Genomic DNA, 20,507 nt, shown 5'->3' on the forward strand with positions numbered 1-20,507 from the left:
GTGAGAAGTTGCTTTGGTTTTAGAGTTGAAATCCTCTTGTAAGCTATAAAGAAAAGACTATTTCCTTATAACACATAAAACTATAGGGAGATGAAAGTGTTTGAATTGATATTAGGTAAAGGCTTCTATGTTAAAGGAAGCAGATGTTGAATTAACTGTAATTCCATGAGAAGTTTGTACAGAGAGAATAGTCTTGTGCTTCTAAAAAAGATCTCTGTTCCCAGAAATGAAGATGATTTTAGAGATAGATAATGAGAACTTTTGCCTTTGAACGACTCATCTTTAAAACAATACCCCATAAATCAACATAGCCCATCACCAAGCTGTTGGAAGGCTTGTAGAAATAAGAAAGATTTCAGGATAGCAAGGTTCCCCTGGCAGTTGCTATTCATAACAAAATTGAGAACCATGAGAAAACTGTTTTTTCCTTTTGTAGAAAAGTCTCCATAACTTTAATAAGAGGAACTTCTCTCCCTAAGTGAACTAAAAAATATTTTAGAGGTAGCAAACTGACTAGAAATCTTAAGTTTAGTTTCTTTACATTGTCAGTGAGAAAGAAAAAGTTGTGAGAAGTATTCTGAAAAGTTTGCTTTGATTCTTACTACCTTTTTGTTTCTTTTAGTTACTTTTAATAAAATTTTTCTTTATACACTTTTAAAGTTTTGAGCCTGCTTTACCTTTCTCCTAATCCTATCTCACAACAAAAAAATAAGTGTATTAGTAATTAAAGAACACCAAACCCATCACATTCTTTAGTACATTAACCAAAAAATCTCAAAATGAAAGAAACCTTATATTAGCAAACCAAAACCACAACACCCTAGCACAGACCCAGTCACTCCCAGTATGACCCCAGTATGAATCCACTGTGATCCCAGTCTTCCCCAGCATAGTCCCAGTCAATCCCAGTTGCCCCCAGTGTAGACTCAGTTACTCCAGTCGCTCTCAGTGTGTTCCCAGTCATCCCCAGTATGGTTGCAGTCACTCCCAGTATATCCCAGTGGGTCCCACTATGATCCCTGTTGCCCCAGTTCTGGCCTTGCTGAGTCCCAGTGTGCTCTGATCCTGCTCCCAGTGGGTCCTAGTGCTGGGCAGGGTGTATCCTGGTGTATCCCAGTATGACCCGGCATATCCCAGTGTGACCCGGTGTATCCCAGTGTATCCCAGTTTATCCTGGTGTATCCCGGTGTCCCAGTCCATCCCAGCCTGTCTCAGTCTGTCCCGGTCTCCTCCCTTCACTGGGAGTGACTGGGATCATACTGGTGGAAAGTGGAACCTTACTGGGCCAAGTGGATATGACTTGGAATGACCGTGAGTATGCTGAGGGCAACTGGGATATACTGGGAGTGTCTGTAACCATGCTGGGGGTGTCTGGGAACACACTGAGAGTTCCAGAGGGTCCAAGGACACCATGGTGACACCATGGAACCTCATGGACCAAGGGAATCATTGTGGCACTACTGGAGCCCATGCGATCAAGGGGCCATGGTGACAAAGCAGGGGCTCCATGGAACCCAGAGACCATGATGGCTCTGTGGGGTGTGATGGAACCATGGAGACCACTGTGACCCTTCAGAGCCTGGTGTCACCAAGGGGGCATTATGAGACCTCAGGGTCCCATGGAAGCAAGGGACCATTGGGACAATGTGGGACTCCATGGAACCCAGGGAACAAGGAACAGGTCTGGCTGGTTTGGCCTCCCAGGGCCACTTGATAGGTCTGGCTGATGTTGGAATGTCAAGGACTGCCTCTCATCAGCTCCTGGAGCCTGGGGCTCTGTGCTTTCCTTGCTATGGGAAAGAACTGTCCCTCTTTTCAGATGCCCAGTGCCAAAATTGGTACACTTTCTAAATAATTCCTATATGCACAGGTATCTCTCAGAAAAAACCCTTCCAGCTCTAGCTGGCCTTGGCCTCCAGTGGTCATCTCTCATCTGCCCCTGAAACAGTAGGCCTCTGTTCATTCCCTCCTATGGAGAAGAACCAGATTTCGTGTCCAGGGGCCATGGCCAAAATTAGACTTTGGCCTCCCAAATTCTGTATATCCAAGGATTGCTCCCAGGCAAAAGTATCCAGGACAGACAGGTCAGGCTGGGCCTGTCCTCTGGTGATTTTCTTAAGAATATGAGCTGAATGTTTTGATTTGAAAACACCTTGGAGAGGGCCCAGAGATGTCCCAAGGTGGAGTTTTGAGGCCTCGAGCACATGACCATTATGTATGGACAAAGGAGTTCTGTGCTCTGTGCTGTTGTGGTGGTTACGCACCATGGAAGTGATGTTCTAAGAGAAGCTGCTAGCAGTTTCCTCCATGTCTGACAACAAATGCAATCAGTAATTAGCTTTTATTACAGCGTCCTGATGAGGTCTCCAGGGTGAGAGAAGGACGAGAATCTTATTTCATGATCAGAAAGCTGGATTTATTGATATATGATATATAATACATTATAACTATACTAAAAGGAATAAGGAGAGAAGTTGCAGAAGCTGCTAACCTAAGAATAGAATAGAAAAGAAAAAATCACAAAGTTCTGTGTCCAGCAGAAAGCAAGGACAAACTCTCCTGTAAGTGGTCAGCAAATCCAAACACTCACAGACGCCCAATCACCGCTGCACCTGTTACATTCCACACCAGCCGATAACAATTGTTTACATTCTTCTTCTGGGGCCTCAGCTTCCCAGAAGATGAACAAATCCCAAAAAAAGGATTACTATGAAAAAATGTCTGCGACATCTCACCTTTCTAAATTGTATAAATTAAAAAGAAAAATGCTGATGTGAAATGAACAGGAAATTTCTTCACCTGTAAAATATAAAATTCTAACAAATCACTGAAACAATCCTACAATCTAAGAAAATGCAAAAAATAATGCAAAGAGAATTCAAGTCCAAGCAGCTGAGTTTCAGGAACAGTCCATGAGCTGAAGTTGTTTCTCTTGGACATATCTGTGAGACCTTTTGGTCCTGAAACAGACTTGCTGAAAAAAAGTCCCATCAATAGTTATCAAAAAACCATTGACAGTCATACAACAACTTCAAACAATTTCAAATAATTTGAACAACTTTTGAAATGTCCTTTTCTGGCCCTTCAATGCTTCAGTGCTTCAGAGCTGGTGCCCGCTATTTTCAATCCTTTTTATTTAATTTAATTTTTTTTTTTTTTTATCGAAAAGGAAAAGAGCAGCAGCTGAGCAGAGCAGTGCCAGAGAAGGAAAGGGCCCTGGGGGCCCTGGCCCGTGATGTACCAGGAACCCCAAAAGTGGTCCACAAAGGGGGGCCAGGACAGGTAGGAGAAACCAAAACTCCCAGAAACATCAGGAGGCCAACTGATGGCCCTAGCCCAGAAACTTCCTGAGCCCAACAGGCCAGGCCAAACCCACAAGGCAGGCTCTGCATTACCACAGGCCTGCACTCTGCTGCCAGTACAATGGCAGCACGGGTGGTGACACGCCTCCTTTCCCCAAAACCACTGAGGCATGCCAGCAGTGAGGGAACAGAAGCCTTCCCCAAAAATCCCATCTGGGGTCTGGAGATGTTTGTTTCCCACAGCAAACCAGCTATGGTCTCCTCCATCTGTGCCCTCTTCCCCTGCAATGCAAATGCATCAGGTGTATCTTCCATCCGCCCCATGGCATCATCCCCACTGGGCTGGGGACCAAAGGCAGAACTCTCAGGATGCACCTGCCCCCCGCCACTAGGGCGCAAGAGAGGCGGCAGAGATGGAAGCCTCTATCGGACAATCCCCAAAAAACCACCCCCCAACCCGCTGAGAATGCTGATCTTGAAAGCAGGCAGACGCACTGCCCCTGCCCCCAGCTGTCGCGCACCCCCCACTCCACGGAAGGGGAGACCAGCCACCAGGGCCACTGCAGGGGCAGTCCCAGGACAACCCGAAACACTCGGAGGGGGGGTCACGCTGGGTGTAGGAGCAGCCACAGACTGCTCCGAGGGTCCCGCGTGTTCGGCGCCGTCTCCAGTACCATCTGGAACAGGGACCGTCTCGGCTTGAGGCGGCGGGGCGGCTGGTGGAAGCGGTGGGGGGGCCGAAGGGGCTGGACAGAACAACTCCTCCGCTGAGCCGGAAGCTGGAGACGCATTGTCATCGCCTAGCAACTCAGCAGGCACAGGAACTGCGGTTTCTGCATTCTCAGACGCAGGCGGGGAAGCCGGTGAAGCCGCGGGCAGGACCGCTTGGAGAGGCAGAGACGGGATCGCCTGGAGTGGTGGCTGTGCCTGCGAGGCGGGTCTTGGAGGCGAATGTGGCGCTGGCAGGGGCGGGGAGGCCTCAGGGACCGGTACCACCCCCATCTCTGAACGGGGCAGGGTCCGAGAGGCTGGCTATGGCGGCGCCGCCTCCTCCCATCCCCCCAGCGAAGGAGAAGGGGGGGCAAAGGGAAAGTTTCATCTGCACACGCTCCAGAGAAAGAGTAAAAAAAACTTCTTTGTGCGGCGAAGTTTCAACCCCCCCTGCTGCGAAGCAGGGGGGGCTGGGAAGCCCCAACTCATCCCCCACCGGGTCTTCTCCCACTGGGGACGGGGGAAATGGGGCCTGCCCATAGCAGTTAGAAATCCATGGAAAAACAGCTGCTCTCCATTTCAAAACTGTGAAGAGCTTTCTAAATGCTGGGTAGACAGGAGGGAAAACGCACCCCTGACTCCAAACGAATCGGAAAATGGAGTCCATGCATTCCCACATGAAAACATCCAAGCCGTATAAGATATCAGTAAAGAACCCAAAAAGCTTTGCCCATCAAAAGAACTCATAGAGATCTGTTGCTGACAAAAAAATTCCATCTTCTCCATACCATTTTTGGCAGAGGGCAATAAGGATCTCCTCTGAAGGAGAGAAACGAACCACGTTCTCCAAGGGGTGTGTCCCCCATATAAACAGCCACAATTTTCTCACGGCTGAACCCTCAGGGATAGAAAAGCCAACAGTACCTTTTGAAAGAGTCCAGCTTGCTCTGGCCAGCTCCACGGTTATGCTGCTCTTGTCTACCATCTTTTCTGAAGGTTTTCCAGAAGAAGGTTCACTTGTGGTCAGCCTTGGCTGTGAACTCTGTCCAAATCAGGATCTTCAGTTCTTCAGCTCCTGGCTTGAATCCACTTCTGTGGTCACTTCAAAGCAACCATCACATGCTACACATACAGGATTTTACCCAGTGCAGCAATTTGCTCCTCTGGTCTTATTAAATTAATTTTTGCTCTGACACGAGGGGTCACCAAATATTACAGTGACCTGATGAGGTCTCCAGGGTGAGAGAAGGACGAGAATCTTGTTTCATGATTAGAAGACTGGATGTATTGATATATGATATATAATACATTATAACTATACTAAAAGGAATAAGGAGAGAAGTTGCAGAAGCTACTAACATAAGAATAGAATAGAAAAGAAAAAATCACAAAGTTCTGTGTCCAGCAGAAAGCAAGGACAAACTCTCCTGTAAGTGGTCAGCAAATCCAAACACTCACAGACGCCCAATCACCACTGCACCTGTTACATTCCACACCAGCCGATAACAATTGTTTACATTCTTCTTCTGGGGCCTCAGCTTCCCAGAAGCTGAACAAATCCCAAAGAAAGGATTTCTATGAAAAAATGTCTGTGACAAGCTTTGAGAATTGACACTCTGTTAAACCACTAAGGAAACTGTACACACCTCTGTGAAGACACATGTTAAAGATGAGAAAGCCTGGGAGGGTCTCTTTCCCTTCTGATTGGCAAAGAGGTAAGAAGGCTTACCCGGCCCCCGTCTCAGCCAGGCTGGGCCGGGAGGGTCCTGCCGTGGAGCCAGGCCCCTTCCCAGGGACCTCGCCAGGCCCCATTGGCTGCCGGGCAGGGCAGGGGAGGCCGAGGGGCCAAGGCCTGGCTGGGCCATGGCTGCAGTTGTGAACATCTGGGCACTGCTGAGCCCTGCCCCACCGCCAGCCCGAGCTGAGCCAGGATCCACCGGGCCCCAGGAGCAGCCCCGGGCCGGGCCGGCTTGGCCAAGATTCTGCCACCGTTAAGGTTCACCCTCAAGCCCTGGGCAAGGAGAGGAGAAGCCATCAGTTCCCAGCTGTTCTGCTGCTGTGTTCTGGCCTGGCTGCTGAGATCCTGGCCTTCCCCACAGCGCGGCCCATCCTGACACAGCCTCAGCACAGCCACTGCAGAAGCCTCCATCATAAAACAGCTCCGGCCGCAAGCACTGAGCCTGGCCGGGGTCACAGAACCATCTGCAGGCCCCCGGTGAGATATGAACTCTTTCAGTGCTTCCATCCTACCTCGAGTGAGAGAAAAGGACAAAGTGCAGGCACATAGAGGAGCAACATGAAGACACCGAGATCAGCAAAGAGGAAGTTGAGTCCCTGATGTGAGGGATGAGGAGATGCCTTGATCTTGGGGCTGAAATCCTCTTGTAAAGCTGCGGAGAAGGGTGTAATTGATACATCAGACTCCCTTTTCCCCTATAACTCATTGAAAATCATGGGCAGATGACTTGTTCAGCAAAGGCCTCCATGCTAAAGTAAGCAAATATTGAAGTAGTTGAAGTAGCTGTGATCACATGAGAAATTACAACATTGAAAAAGGGAAGAGTGATGAGAACCTGTGCCTTCATGGTGAGAAGAAGATCTCTGTTCTCAGAGATAAAGATGATTTCAGAATAGATGAGGAGAACCTTTGCTCTTAAATGGCTCATCTTTAAACTAAGACCCCATAAGTTGACATGGCCCATAAACACAACTGTAAAAGAGCTGTGAAAAACTGGGAGGGACGTCACAATCACAGATTTCCCAGGCAGCTGCTATTCATGGAAATTGAGAGCCACAAGAGAAGTGTTTCTTCTGGAGAAGTCTCCATAGCATTAAAGAGAGACTCCTCTCCCTAAGTGAACTGAAGAAAGACTATTGTAGAGGTGGTAAACTGGCAGAAAATTCTAGGTTTTTTCTCTTTACATTGTCAGTAAGAAATAAAAAGTTGTAGGGAGAGGAGAAGTGTTCTGAATTCTTATTAGTCTTAGTTACTATTGACAAACTTTTCTTTATACCCTTTTAAAGCTTTGAGCCTACTTTGCCTTTCTCTTAATCCTATCTCACAGCAGGAAATGAGTAAATCTATTCCAGTGAGTGCACTCGTAATTACCCAACCACGCCACACTAATTGATGCTTTGGCCAAGAAATCTCAAACTGGTGAACCAAAACCACTCAAGAAACCTTACTGATGAACTGCATGAGAGCAGAAGGAATTCAAGGCAGAGCCATGGTTTGTCAGGACTTGCGTGATCCTAATGAGCCCCGTGGGGCATTTGGAACTGAGCCCTTGAACCTCAGGGCCTGAGAGGAGAATACACAAACCTTTCCAGGAGGAAAAGGCAGAGGAAACACCCAAAGTGTCTCCAGGCATTCATGGCTCCCAGTGAGGTCCCTCTCCAACACAGGCTACTCATGGACTCCTTGGAGGAGAGAATTGGTGGCCAGGATGGCACAGAAACCTTTCAGACACTCAGTGTGGAAAGGAAAATCCAAAGCACCTTAAAAACCTTGAGTATCTCAAGGCATTAATGAGTCCCATTGAGCCTCAGTACAAAGCTCTCCAGGGACACATTAACGCAGATAATTGGGGCCATGATTGCACAAACCTCTCCCAGAGTCTGTATCCAAAGGGAAACACCAAGTACCTTAAAAGAACTGAAGTACCTTGAAGCATTAATGAGCCCCACTGAGGGTTGTTACTGAGAAAGCCTCTCCAGGGAATAATTACTGCAGATAATTGGAGGCCATGATTGCACAAACCTCCCAGAGACTCCAAGGCAAAAGCCAAACCCAAAGTCCTTTCAAAAACCTGCAGTACCTGCAGGGAGCATTCAGGAGCCCCCAGGGCCATTGCTGAGCAAGGCTCCCCAGGGACTCCTTCCAGCAGATCCTTGAGGCCACTGGGATGTGGGCTAGGGGGGGATGCTGAGGGCAGGACAAGGGGCTGACAGTGCCCAGCCTGGCTGGGGCTGTGCCAGGAGGCCCCAGTGCCTCAGCACAAGGTGTCTCCTCACAGCCCTTGGTGGCACAGACCCTGCTGTGCCCCAGGGCACCAAGACTTGGCTTCTCTTTGTCCCCACCTGTCATCACTGCCTCCAGTTCTCTGCTCTGCCTGGAGCCTGGGGACACTTTCTCTCTCATGTCCCTGACAGGGATCTCTTCAAAATACAAGAAACTTCAGTGTTTCAATAGAACTGAGTTCTTGAGGGTTTTGTGACATCACTGAGTGGGTGGTGACATCACAGAGCTGGCTGTGACATCGCAGAGTAGGGTGTGAGGCTATAGAGCAGAGTCTGCCATCATGGATTGTAGCTCTGTGGCATCAGAGAGTGGTTGTGACATCACGTGTTGGCTGTGTAACATCATAGAGCAGGCTGTGACATCACAGAACAGATTGTGACATCACAGGGTAACTTTGTGACATCACTCTTGTGTGACATCACAGCACTGCTGTATGACATCACAAGGTGACATAAAGTTGGTTTTGTGATATCACAGGGGGCTGTGTGACATCACAGCAATGGCTCTGTGACATCACATGGGCTGTGTGATATCACAGGGGCTGTGTGACATCACAGAGATGGCTGTGTGCCATCACATGGGCTGTGTGACCTCACAGGGGGCAGTGTGACCTCAAAGGGGGCAGTGTGACATCACAGGAGGCTGTGTGACATCACAGGGGCTGTGTGACATCACAGGGGGCTGTGTGAGGTCACTGGGGAGGTCACTCTGCCCCAGCCCCCCTCACAGTTCCCCCCAGAGCAGTCCAACGCTGCTCGTGCACAGCGAGGTCCCCTGTCCCCCCAGGTTCCCCAGCCCCCGGCGCTGCAGCCTCCCCCAGAGGATGTTCCACGAGATCGACCCCAGAGCCTGACACAGAGACGCAGGGCCGGGGCCCTGGGGGTGGCACAGGGGTCAGGGACGCCCCGGCAGCGTCCCCGTGTTCCCCAGGGCCAGAGCCTGGGCCAGGGCTCCTTCACACTGCTACCAACGAGGCCTTGAGAGTGCTGAAAAATCCCCAGCAAGGGAGCAGCAAAAACCAGATTGAATATTAAGGGACAGCAGTACAAAGTTCCTTGCCAAGACTCACTCTGCTCCTGACTGGACACTTCAGACACTCCAAGGAAACAAAGCAACAACAAAACCAAATCCAGGCAACCAAACCAGAAATGAACCGAGAACTGTCCCTGTGTGTGTGTGTGAGAAAACGACAGTGAGGGCAAGGATAAAAGGAATACAGCCCAAAAGGTTAACAGAGCTCAAACTAAATAGGACTTAACTGATACCTTAACCTTAACTGATACCTTCAACTTCACAACTTAGAAAAGAACAGAGCTTAACAGTATTTAACCTAACTTATAACCTATGACTTAGCAATTTAACAGAGGAATAACACTTAACTATATTCAACTTAACTTATATTCAACATAAAAACTTAGCAAAAGAAGAACTCTTAGCAGCATTTAACTTAGCTTAAACCTTGTGACTTAACCTCACTTACAGGCCTGACTGACTCAGCTATCCAAGGCTCTCAAACCCCTCAGAGAGCAGCATTTCTGCCACATTTCCCCAGCACAGGCACTCCTGTGTGCACACAGACACAAAGAGTCAGTGCAAGGCACCTGTGAGAAATTCCCCTGAGACCAGGGAATGCTCACTGTGGATCCTTTGGCATCTCCCCAGTGGGTGAAGGGTTGAGTCTGGAGGAGTGGGGGGCTCGGCCCAGGCTCCGTCGTTGTTCAGGATCCCCGAGTGCAGCAAACGGGAGAGTTCCCGGCTGGGAGAGGCCCCACTCAGAGGGAGTCGCTGGCCCAGGAGAGCTCCAAGGGCTCCTTTTGGAGCGCTGTTTGCAGGGCCCCAAGAGAGGAGCTTCAGTCCCAGCAATAGTTCATCCCGGCCGCACTTGGCACCAACAGCTTTCTTTGGCAGTGTGAGAAGAGGGATGTTGTGCCACTGAGGGAACAAAAACAGTTCCCAGGGCTGCTCCTACAGAAAGCAGGAGCTGGTTGGGCAGCAGCAGTGCCTGGAGCAGACAGTGTTTGTGATGAGCTGCAGAGGACCGTGGAGACCATTGTGACATTTGGGGTGTCATAGAACCAAGGGACCATTGTGACACTGTGAGACCCCCTGGAGCCAAAGGTCATTGTGACATTGCAAGGCCTCATGGAACCATGGCGAGACTGTTAAGACACTTCACAGCCTCATGGAACCAAGGGGCCTTTGTGACACTGTGGGGCACCGTGGAATCATGGAGACCAATTTAACACTGAGGGACCTCATGGAATCACAGAGTTTATTGTGACACTGTGAGGCCCCATGGAGTAAGCAAAGCATTGTGACACTGCAGGGCCTCATGGAATCAGTGAGTGCATTGTGACACTGTGGAGCCAAAGGAGATCATTGTAACACTGCAAACCTGCAGGGTCCAAAGGTCCATTGTGACATTGCAGGCCTCATGTAACAGAGGAGCTGTAAGACACTGTGGGGCCTGGGGCACAACAGTGACACTGTGACACTGCAAGGCCTCGTGGAACCAAGGTGTCATTATGACACTATAGGGCACCATAAAACTAAGGGAACATGGAACAGGTCTGGCTGGTTGGGCCTCCTGGGCACCCTTACTGGTCCAGCTGACCATGGCATGTTGAGGGTCTCTTCTCCTCTGCTGCTGAAACACTGGGGCTCTGTGCTTTCCTTCCTATGGAAAAGATCTGTCCTTGTCCTCCAGGCACCCATGGACAGAATTGGGATTTCACCACCAAATTTCCTTATATCCAGGCATTGTTCCCATAGCAATATTGCCAGGACAAGTCTGTCTGGCAGTGGTTTCACAGGGGTCACCTCTCATCTGTCCCCAAAACTCTGGTGAAGGCTTTGTGCTTTCCTTCATATGGAAACAAACTGTTCTGCTTCTCCAGGTGCCCATAGCCAAATTTGGGTTCCACCTCCAACATTGCCTATTGTGACAAACTGGAGGAGATGGTTGGCTCAAAATATTTTGTGTGGGGGAAGAAGGGGGAGGTCCAGCCTTGCTCGGCCCGGGTACCCCAGCACTGCCCTGCCCTGGAACCCCAATCCCCCCAGAGCCTCTATCCCAGCCCAGCAGTGTCTGCCAGTCCCCGGCACAGCACAGGCAATGCTCCACAGCCACCTCTGCAGCCCCAGCCCAGCTCCTGAGGGACCAAATGAGCCCAAGTTCCACCTGGGGGAAGGGCCCAGGAAGACCAAGGGGTATTTAAGGCTGACCACAAGGCAAGCACACATCTTGACTCTGCCTCCTCTTGGAATTTCCATCTGAATACTGCTGGAATGCAGGAGTTGGTAGTTTGGTAGGATCTGGTAGTGTGTGCTTCTCTGTATCTTTTTTGTCTTTCTTGCTTTCTATGTCTTTTTCTTCAGTTTCTGTGCTCCTGCAAATTTTGATTAACTTAAAATTGAACAGACTTAGAGTTTGTGAGGTTGAATGGGCCAAGTCAAGACTTTGAGAAGTGTTTTTTGTTGACTGAATGTCTGTCATAGTTTGACATGAGAAGGATTTTAAAAAGTAACACAAAACTTTTAGTGTAACTGACAATCTGTTAAACCACTAAGATACTGAACACGCCTCTGTGAAACACATATGTTAAAGATGAAAAAGCCCTGGAACCTCCTCTTTCTTTTCCAGTCAACAAAGAAGCAGTGGGCCCTGGCCCTGGCCCCCATCTCAACCAAACCAAACCAAACCAAACCAAACCAAACCAAACCAAACCAAACCAAACCAAACCAAACCAAACCAAACTAAACCAAACCAAACCAAACCAAACTAAACCAAACCAAGCCAAGCAACCCTGCCATGGGCTGAGCCCCTTCCCCCCTCCCCAGGCTGCCCCTCGCCATCGGCCCCATTCTAACCAAACCAAACCCAAAATACTTCGAAACAGGAAAACAAGAGAGGCTACAAACCCCTAACCAGAACAAAGCCAGCCACAGCTATTAAAATCTTATCATCAAGTCGTTGTCCCCCCACTCCCAACACAACTCAAACCAAAAACCCCTACAACCTATAACTCATAAAAAATAACCCTACAACCAAAATTAAACACAAAAAACCCCAAAACCTACCATAAAACCAATCCTAACACAACCCAAAACCAACTCCCACCACAAGTTACTGGCAGGTCAGGTGTTAATCCTTTCAATACATCAATCCTCCATTGAGTAAAAGAAAAAACAAAATGCAAACATATTAAAAAACACTCATCAAAGTCAGTAAAAAAGAAATGCAATCCCAAATTTAAAAAAAAGAAGAAAAAATACCTTCTTGTTAAATCTTAAATCCTCCTACAAACTATGAAAAACCCCTCTTTTTTATAGCATATAAAATTATAAAAAATAATATTCAAATTAATATCAAACAAAAACCTACATAGTAAAATAAACAAATGTTAAAATTACTGTAATTTCATTAAAAGTTTAAAAAGTAAAAGAAAAAAAACATAATCCAATATCCTCAAGAGAAGAACTCTATTCGGGAAGATAAAAATAATTTTAAAAGTAAATAATAAAACCTTTTACCTTCAAACAACTCATCTTTAAACAATACCTCATAAGTCAGCAAGGCCGATCAACAAGCAGTAAAATGGCTTGTAGCAATAAAAGGAACTTCACAATACCCAAGTTCCCTAGACAACTGTATTCATGACAAAATTAAGAACCACCAAAAACCTAGTTTTTCCTCCTGTAATAAAACTCCTTAAGTTTAACACAAAAAACTTCTCTCCCAAAGTAAACTAAAAAAAAAGATTATTCTGGAAATAGTTAACTATCTAGAAATTTTAAATTTAGTTACTTCACATTGTCAGAAAAAGTTGAAAGAAAAAATAGTGTACTAAAGAGTTTATTTTAATTCTTGCTACTTTCTTCTTTTTAAATTTATTTTTAATAAAATTTTCTTTATACCCTTTTAAAATTTTAAGCCTACTTTCCCTTTCTTGTAATACTATCTCACAATAAAATAAATACAGAAATAATTAATCGACACTAAAACCCACAATACTCATCAATACATTAATTAAGAAATTTCAAGATTAGAAAAATTTTAAATTAACAAACCAAAACCAATACAATATTGTAATAAACATTTTGCCAAAATTTCTCTGATTTTATAAAGTTGCCAGTAAAGGCTGTTTGGTTGTTCTGAGTGTCTGAGAACCTCTTGTTATTTTCCAGGGAGTCCAACTCAGAGGACACATGCAATTGTAATTCCTTTTAAATCTCTCTTCAAGAGAGGTGTTTGGGGAATGGGAGTCAGGGCTTGTGTGTCCTGCTTGGCACAGCCCAGGCAGGGCTTTCCCAGCCACATTCCACACTCCATTTCCCAGCTGGAGCCCCTGGTGCCTCTGAGTTGTGCTGCCCCAGCCCCAGGGACGCTCTCCTTGTCTGCCCATTCCCCCACGGTCTCTGGGCAGGGATGGCCTCAGTGGGGGCTGCTGACATCCTCAGCACCTTGGAGGCTGCTGCTGAATTTCACTGCTCCAGGGGCTTGTTCAGCCTTCAGCTCTTCAGTGCAGCAATTCAGTGGTCCGGGGCTCATTAACATTCAGAACACCTGAACAAGCCAAGCCTCTGGGAACAATTTGATTGTAATTTTCAAATCTTTTGTGGTTAATTAGACAAATTCCAGCAGTGTATTCAAGCTGAATATATTCTTTTTTAAAAAGAGAGTGAGAAAAGATTTCTTAGGTCAAATTTAGGGTTTTTTTTCCCTGTCAATTTATTGATATGTGCAATATCCAGCTGACACAGAATCCAAGTACCTCCTCATGCAGTTTGAATAGATATGAAAATCAAGACCCTTCATGGCTGACAATCAATCAGACTCTGTCCCTACACCCACCCCACCATTTCCCCCATCCAAGCCCTGGCACTCAGAGCAGCCTTGTGCAAATCTGAGCTCCCTCCAGCCCAGGTTGCACCTGCAGCTTTCAGCTCCTTGGCTCCAACTCCCACCTGCTTTCCTTGGAGAAGGAGCTGCCTGAGACACAGAGGGCTGTTCATTTATTGTCAGTCAGCAAAGAAAAGGGAAGGCACAGCTCCATCAAATGCAAAAGTCATTCCTCTGCTGGATAATAAATCCACTTTCTACAGCAGACAGCCTGAGAGCAATGGAAAACACTTTCTGTGTCCAGCGCAGATCCCAAAGTCCCCCCAAACCCTCCCTGCCCCAATTCTGCCCAGATTTGCTCTTTGCACACATGAGTCACACACTGAAGTCAGGAGCTCCCTCCATTCCCAGAGGGAGGGAAAGAGAGAAAGGGGATGAAGAGCTCTCCTGTGCAGAGCCAAGGTCCAAGTGCAGCCCCTGCAGTGGGAGCCACAACTCATCGGGTTTGTGTCCTTTGGGCTCAGGGACTGGAGACACTCACAGGCACAGAAAGGTTTCTTGCCAACAAACAGAACCTGATCATTTGAACAGTTTAATAACCATCACAGATCTTCCCTCAGCTCTCTGTGATATCCCAGCAGCATCTGACATGTCCACCATCCCCCAAGGACCTCCATACAGGAAGAGTTTTAGACAGAGACAAAAGAAAACCTAATTCTAGGATAGATATAAATATAATTGCGGTGTTGAGTAATGTGCTATATATTTCTATTTTAGAAATATTGAGGATAATCCGGCAGTTCAAAGCATGAAGCCAGTCAGTTGAGAGGCACTTGAACGACCAGAAAGCATATGGATGAGGAGATCTGGGAGAAATGGAAGGGAAATAGATCCAGCTGGTCGAATGAAGAGATGTCCTTTGACATGACCACAGACCCAGGAGGCCTGGAAACATCTGAAGGAAGAGGCACATGAAATATTAGACTGAATGTTGATGGCAAAGGTCAGGGGAAGATCAGTATTTCTTCTCCTCTCATCACTAAAAGGATCCAGTAGATCCAGGAAATTCCTGTTCCTGGTGGGAAAACTTTGCCATTCCTTAAAATACTCAAATGACCCAGATAATAAAAATGTGCATGTATATTATGAAACCAACTAGTCTTAAAACCTGTGCCCCTTTCCAGGCAGGTATCAGCTATGGGCCCACGAACAGGCAGTGCCACTTATGCCCTGAGGTGCCCAGCTGGGACTGGATCTCTCCGAGAGCAACTGAGGGACAGCAGAGCACCTTGCAAGCTGCAGGTCCCTGCAGGGCTCCTGTCCCATCAACATCTTCTCTACTCCAGTCTGGAACAGGGCCCAGCATGGTGCTGGGATCATCAGAGAGCTGAGGTGTGTGCTGGAATTCAATGCCCTCCCCATCCCACAGCAGCCCTGCATTTCCCTCCTGCAGTCTTGGTCTCCAGCACAGCCATGGAGGCTCTTTGGGCTCTGGACTGTTGCTGCAGCCCCCAAGGGCAGCTGAGCTCTGCTTTTGGCACAGTCAGGCCTGGCCAGCGCAGGCCACGCTCAGCAATTGCTTGTGTGTGCCTGGCCTTGCTGTCAGCCTCGGCAGCGGCTGCGTGGCCCCTTTGTGGCCCTGTGCTGGCCCAGCCATGGTGGCCCAGCCCCTGTGCAGGCCCAGCCCAGGCCAGGAGCATTGCAGCTGGGAACGGGCCCTGTGCCGTGGTGCCCACAGCAGCCTTGGGGCTCTGTGTCCCATGGCCTCCCTGCTGGGCAGCCTCTGCCAGCTCCTGCAGAGCCCGTGGCACCTGTGGGGCTGCACAGACAGCCCTGCCCCGGGCTCTGCCAGCCTCTGGGCCAGCAGAGAGGCAGCCAGGGCTGGCCATGGCTGGGAACAGGCCCTGACCCCCGCAGGAGGATGAAGCTGGGCCACAGCCAAACTCAGCCCAGGCCAAAGCTGAGCTCAGCAACCAGGGCTGCCAAGGGCTGGGCACAGAGGCTGGCACTGACAAATGTCCTGGGCCCCCTCCCTGCTCTGTCCATGCCACCAAGGGCACAGAGCAGCCTCCTCTCTGGGCCACTTGCCTGCTTGCAATGCCTTGCACAGGTGCTGGCCCTGCCCCACAAGGCCTGGCCTGAGTCCTGCCCCTGCACGCTCAGCCAGGCTGAGATGGACACTGATGGTTTCTGGGCCAGGCTCTCTGAGCCCAGCCCAACTCCCTGCAAGGTCTGCCAGCTGCCCTGAGCTCTGGGCAGCACCAAGGGCCTCTCCCCAGCCCAGCCCAGCCCAGCCAGCTCTGGCCCCACAGCTGTGCTCAGGCCAGGCTGCTCTGGGCACTGCCCCATGGCCTCAGCCCCTAGCAAGGGCACAGCAGCAGCTGCAGCTGCCACAGGACTCAGCCCCAGCCATGGGGGAAGGTGCTGGGCCAAGGCCAAAGGAGGCTCCCTGGCTGCCCTGCTCCCCTCGGGCTGAGGTGCTGAGAGCTCTGCAGCCCCTGCTGCCATCCCATCTGCCCGGGGCAGCAAAAGAGCCGTGGCCTTGGGGCCCTCAAGAGCTGCTCCTGCTCCAGGCCCAGGGCCCATGCCAGAGCTGGGGCAGCCACAAAGCTGTGCCCATTTCTGTTCATTGCTGCTCTGATGGGGATGGATCCTCAGCCACTTGGATTTTACTCCTCCAGAGGCTTCTTCTTTCTTCAGCACGTCATTTCAGGAATTCAGTGAGAAAAGCTCATAAACATTTGCTCAAAACACTAGAACAATACAAGCCCCACAGAAAAATCAAAGTTTTCAATATTTCTGTTGTTAATTCACAAGTGTATTAAAAGTGAAACTGCTATATTGAAAAAAAAAAAAAAAAAAAAAAACAAAAACAGAACTGTTTTGTCCTGTTTTCTTTTACTATTTATGGATTGATATCAGCAATGTCCAGTTGGTATTAACTCCCAGAACCTTCTAATGCATCCTGAACATATATGAAAATCAAGACCCTTCATGGTTGACAGTCATACAGATCTTTTCCACACCTCCTCCCCACCATTTCCATCATCCCATGCCTGTAACTCCTATGGATCAGGAATGGTGTGGCCAGCAGGAGCAGGGCAGGGATTCTTCCCCTGTGCTCAGCACTGCTTGGGCAGCTCCTTAAATGCTGTGTCCAGTTCTGGCCCCCAATTTAGGAAGGACATGGAGGGGCTGGAGCATGTCCAGAGAAGGGCAACAAGGCTGATGACGGATGTGGAACACAAGAGCTTTGAGGAGTGGCTGAGGGAGCTGGGGTTCTTTATCCTGGAAAAGAGGAGGCCCAGGGGCGACAAGGCAGTGTCGGGGCACAGGTTGGACATGATGACCTCCAAGGTCTTTTCCAACCTTGCTGACTCTGGGATTCTCTGAAACCACCCTTGGAGCAGTTCAGGATGAGCCCTGGGCCTCCTCTTGAGAAGCTCCAGGAGCCCAGGTCCCTCAGCTTCTCCTGCCAGCCACGAAGCCCATCCTGTCTGTCCTGCAGAGCCTCTGCAGCTCCTCCTCATTGCCCAGAAAAGGGATCCCCAGAGCCAGACACAGCAGCTCTGATGTGCCCCCCTGGCCTGGGGTGCCTCTGGCATGGGAGCAGCACCAGGCACTGCAGGAGCCTGCAGACAATTCCTGCAGCACTTGTAGGATGATCCTGCTGCCCAAGGGACGTTCCCATGGTGCCAAGTCAGGAACTGCAATGGGGAGTGGGGCCAGAGAGGAAAGGGAAAACAGGGATGGCAGTAGGAAGAAATTTGTATCAGGAAGAGTAAAGAAAGCAAAGGTGAAGCCAAGGAAATGCTCAGGGCAGTTTGGGGCTGGCGGCCAGGCAGCCCCGGCTCTGAGAAACAGCGTCTGCAGTGGGACAGGAAACTCCCAGCTGATGGGAACAAACTTTCTGGGTGAGTGTAGAGGCCAGGACAAAGCTGAGTGGTTTCCCTGGTGTCCCCCAGCCCTTGCTGGCCCCAGGGGCTGATGGCATTTGTGCTCTCTCAGGTTCATGTCCCCACAGCAACAGCATGGGGGTGCTCCCCCTGCTCTGTGCAATGCAAACAGGGGCTGCTGAGCCAGTGCTGCTGTGTCTGTGCCTGCAAGGATGGGGCACCTGTGTGAGCTGGGGGAGAGGCCAGGGCTGCAGAGGGGGGATGTTGTTGGCAGCTCCATCAGGACACTCTGGGACACTGCCCTGGGCTGTCCAGCGCACTGGGGATGGATCAGCCCCTGCTCTGCTGCTCCTTCCCATATGCCCCAGGGCCCTTGCATAATCCCAGTCATGCTGTTTGCCCCCAGCCTGCCCATGGCCAGACTGGGGCTGCTCACGGGGGTTTTCTGTGCTGAGCATTGCCTGGCCATGTTCTTGAGAGAGCCTGGGCAAGGAGCCTGGAGCCCCCAGGCCCTGGGCTGAGGCGTCCGCGCTGCCCCAGCAGTGCCCATGGCCTGTCCCTGCTGCAGCCCCGGCACTGCCACCCCCAGGGCTGTGCCTGGCCCCGAGAGCACTCAGGCCCTGCAGCAACACCAGGGCCACCAGGGCAGTGGGGAAGGGCCACGGCAACAGCACTGGCAACACCAAGTGCTGCTGCTGCTGGGCACAGCTGCTGGACCAGCACTGATCTGCCCCCAGCTCTGCACACAGACATTGCTGCTGCAGCTCCAGAGAAGGCAACAAAAGGGCATTTCTGCAGAAAACCCTGCTGGGAGATCCTTTAGTTCCTTTAAAGCCACAGAGAGTGCAGCCCCTCATTGACACAGTTTTGGTTACAGTGAAGGAATAGAGAAACAAAATGAGAAATGGTATAAAAATTGGCATTTCTTTGTAGACAATATGAAAAAATTAAAAGAAAGAAACAGAACCTCCAGAAGGAAACCAACAAGAAGTATCAAAGATTAGTTTTATTACAAGCACTTTGCATAAATTAGCCAGCAGTTTAATGTTCCTGAAACCATCCAGTCATCAGTCTCCACACTGCAGCCTTGAGCTCCTTGTTCCTCAGGCTGTAGATGAGAGGGTTCAGGACTGGAGGCACCACTGAGTACAGAACTGAGAGGGCCACATCCAGGGATGGGGAGGAGATGGAGGGGGGCTTCAGTTAGGCAAATGTGGCTGTGCTGATGAACAGGGAGACCACAGCCAGGTGAGGGAGGCAGGTGGAAAAGGCTTTGTGCTGTCCCTGCTCAGATGGGATCCTCAGCACGGCCATGAAGATCTGCACATAGGAGAAAACCATGAACACAAAACAGCCAAAACTTAAACAGACACCAACAGCAAGAAGTCCCAGTTCCCTGAGGTTTGAGTGTGAGCAGGAGAGCTTGAGGATCTGTGGGATTTCACAGAAGAACTGGCCCAGGGCATTGCCATGGCACAGGGGCAGGGAAAATGTATTGGCCGTGTGCAGCAGTGAATAGAGAAAGCCACTGGCCCAGGCAGCTGCTGCCATGTGGGCACAAGCTCTGCTGCCCAGGAGGGTCCCGTAGTGCAGGGGTTTGCAGATGGACACGTAGCGGTCGTAGCACATGATGGTCAGGAGGAAATACTCTGCTCCAATGAAGAACAGAAAGAAAAAGAGCTGTGTAGCACATCCAGTGTAGGAGATGTTCCTGGTGTCCCAGAGGGAATTGTGCATGGCTTTGGGGACAGTGGTGAAGATGGAGCCCAGGTCGGTTAGGGCCAGGTTGAGCAGGAAGAAGAACATGGGCGTGTGCAGGTGGTGGCCGCAGGCTACGGCGCTGATGATGAGGCCGATGCCCAGGAGGGCAGCCAGGGAGATGCCCAGCAAGAGGCAGAAGTGCAGGAGCTGCAGCTGCCGCGTGTCTGCAAATGCCAGCAGGAGGAAATGCCTGATGCAGCTGCTGTTGGACATTTGCTGTGCCTTGGCATGGGGATCTGTAAGAAAAGTAATCATGGAATACTTGGGTTTGGAGAGGACTTAAAATATCCTAGCATAGCCTGGGGGAACTTTCCCCCCTCTGCCTGCCCAGCACTCTGCTGCCTGGAGCTGTCCCTTCCAGCAGCTGCTTCCCTGTGCCCAGGGCTGGGCCCTGCCAGTGCTGCCAGAGCCCAGCCCAGCCCTGGGGGCTCAGCTCTGCCCTGCAGACCCCTCCCAGCTCTGGCATTGCCAAGGGGCAGGTCTGGCTCTGCAGGCTCTGATGGCAAAGTAATATCAACCCTGAGGAGGCTGGAAAAGGAACACTGATGCTGCCTGTGAGGGGGCCTCTGCTGATCTTTGTAACAGCCCAGTTTATTCACATCTAAGAGAATTTTTTTGTTTATTTTTCTCAGCCTTAACAGAGAGATGAATATCTGTGGGCTGTTTCTCACCCAGGCAACCCAGAGCATTAGATTCAAAAAGCAGGTTTTCCCCTTTATGCAACCCCTGCCTTGCTCTGCTCCCTGTATAATCTACTTGGAAATGTCATGCAGTTAAATGCCATGCTGGGAGCAGTCCTGAACAATGCAGCATCATCACCCCACACAAGGAGAACACTTCCAAGCCTGACCAGCTGTCGCCTCCCACCCAGATATTGTCCCCCAGCGCTGGGAGCAGCTGCCAGGGCTGGCTGAGAGCTGTCCCTGGCAGGCAGCAGAGTCCCTGCCCCAGCACAGCGCCCTGGGCTGCAGGAC

General features: G+C 49.9%; 1 pseudogene; it reads right to left on the minus strand.

The window, feature by feature from the left end:
• Positions 1–3,907: 3,907 nt before the first annotated feature.
• On the minus strand, positions 3,908–19,365 carry LOC134434142 (olfactory receptor 14J1-like; annotated as a pseudogene).
• Positions 19,366–20,507: the final 1,142 nt, after the last annotated feature.

This window comes from Melospiza melodia, unplaced genomic scaffold (genome assembly GCF_035770615.1).
Source record: "Melospiza melodia melodia isolate bMelMel2 unplaced genomic scaffold, bMelMel2.pri scaffold_32, whole genome shotgun sequence".
NCBI classification, from domain to species: Eukaryota; Metazoa; Chordata; class Aves; order Passeriformes; family Passerellidae; genus Melospiza; species Melospiza melodia.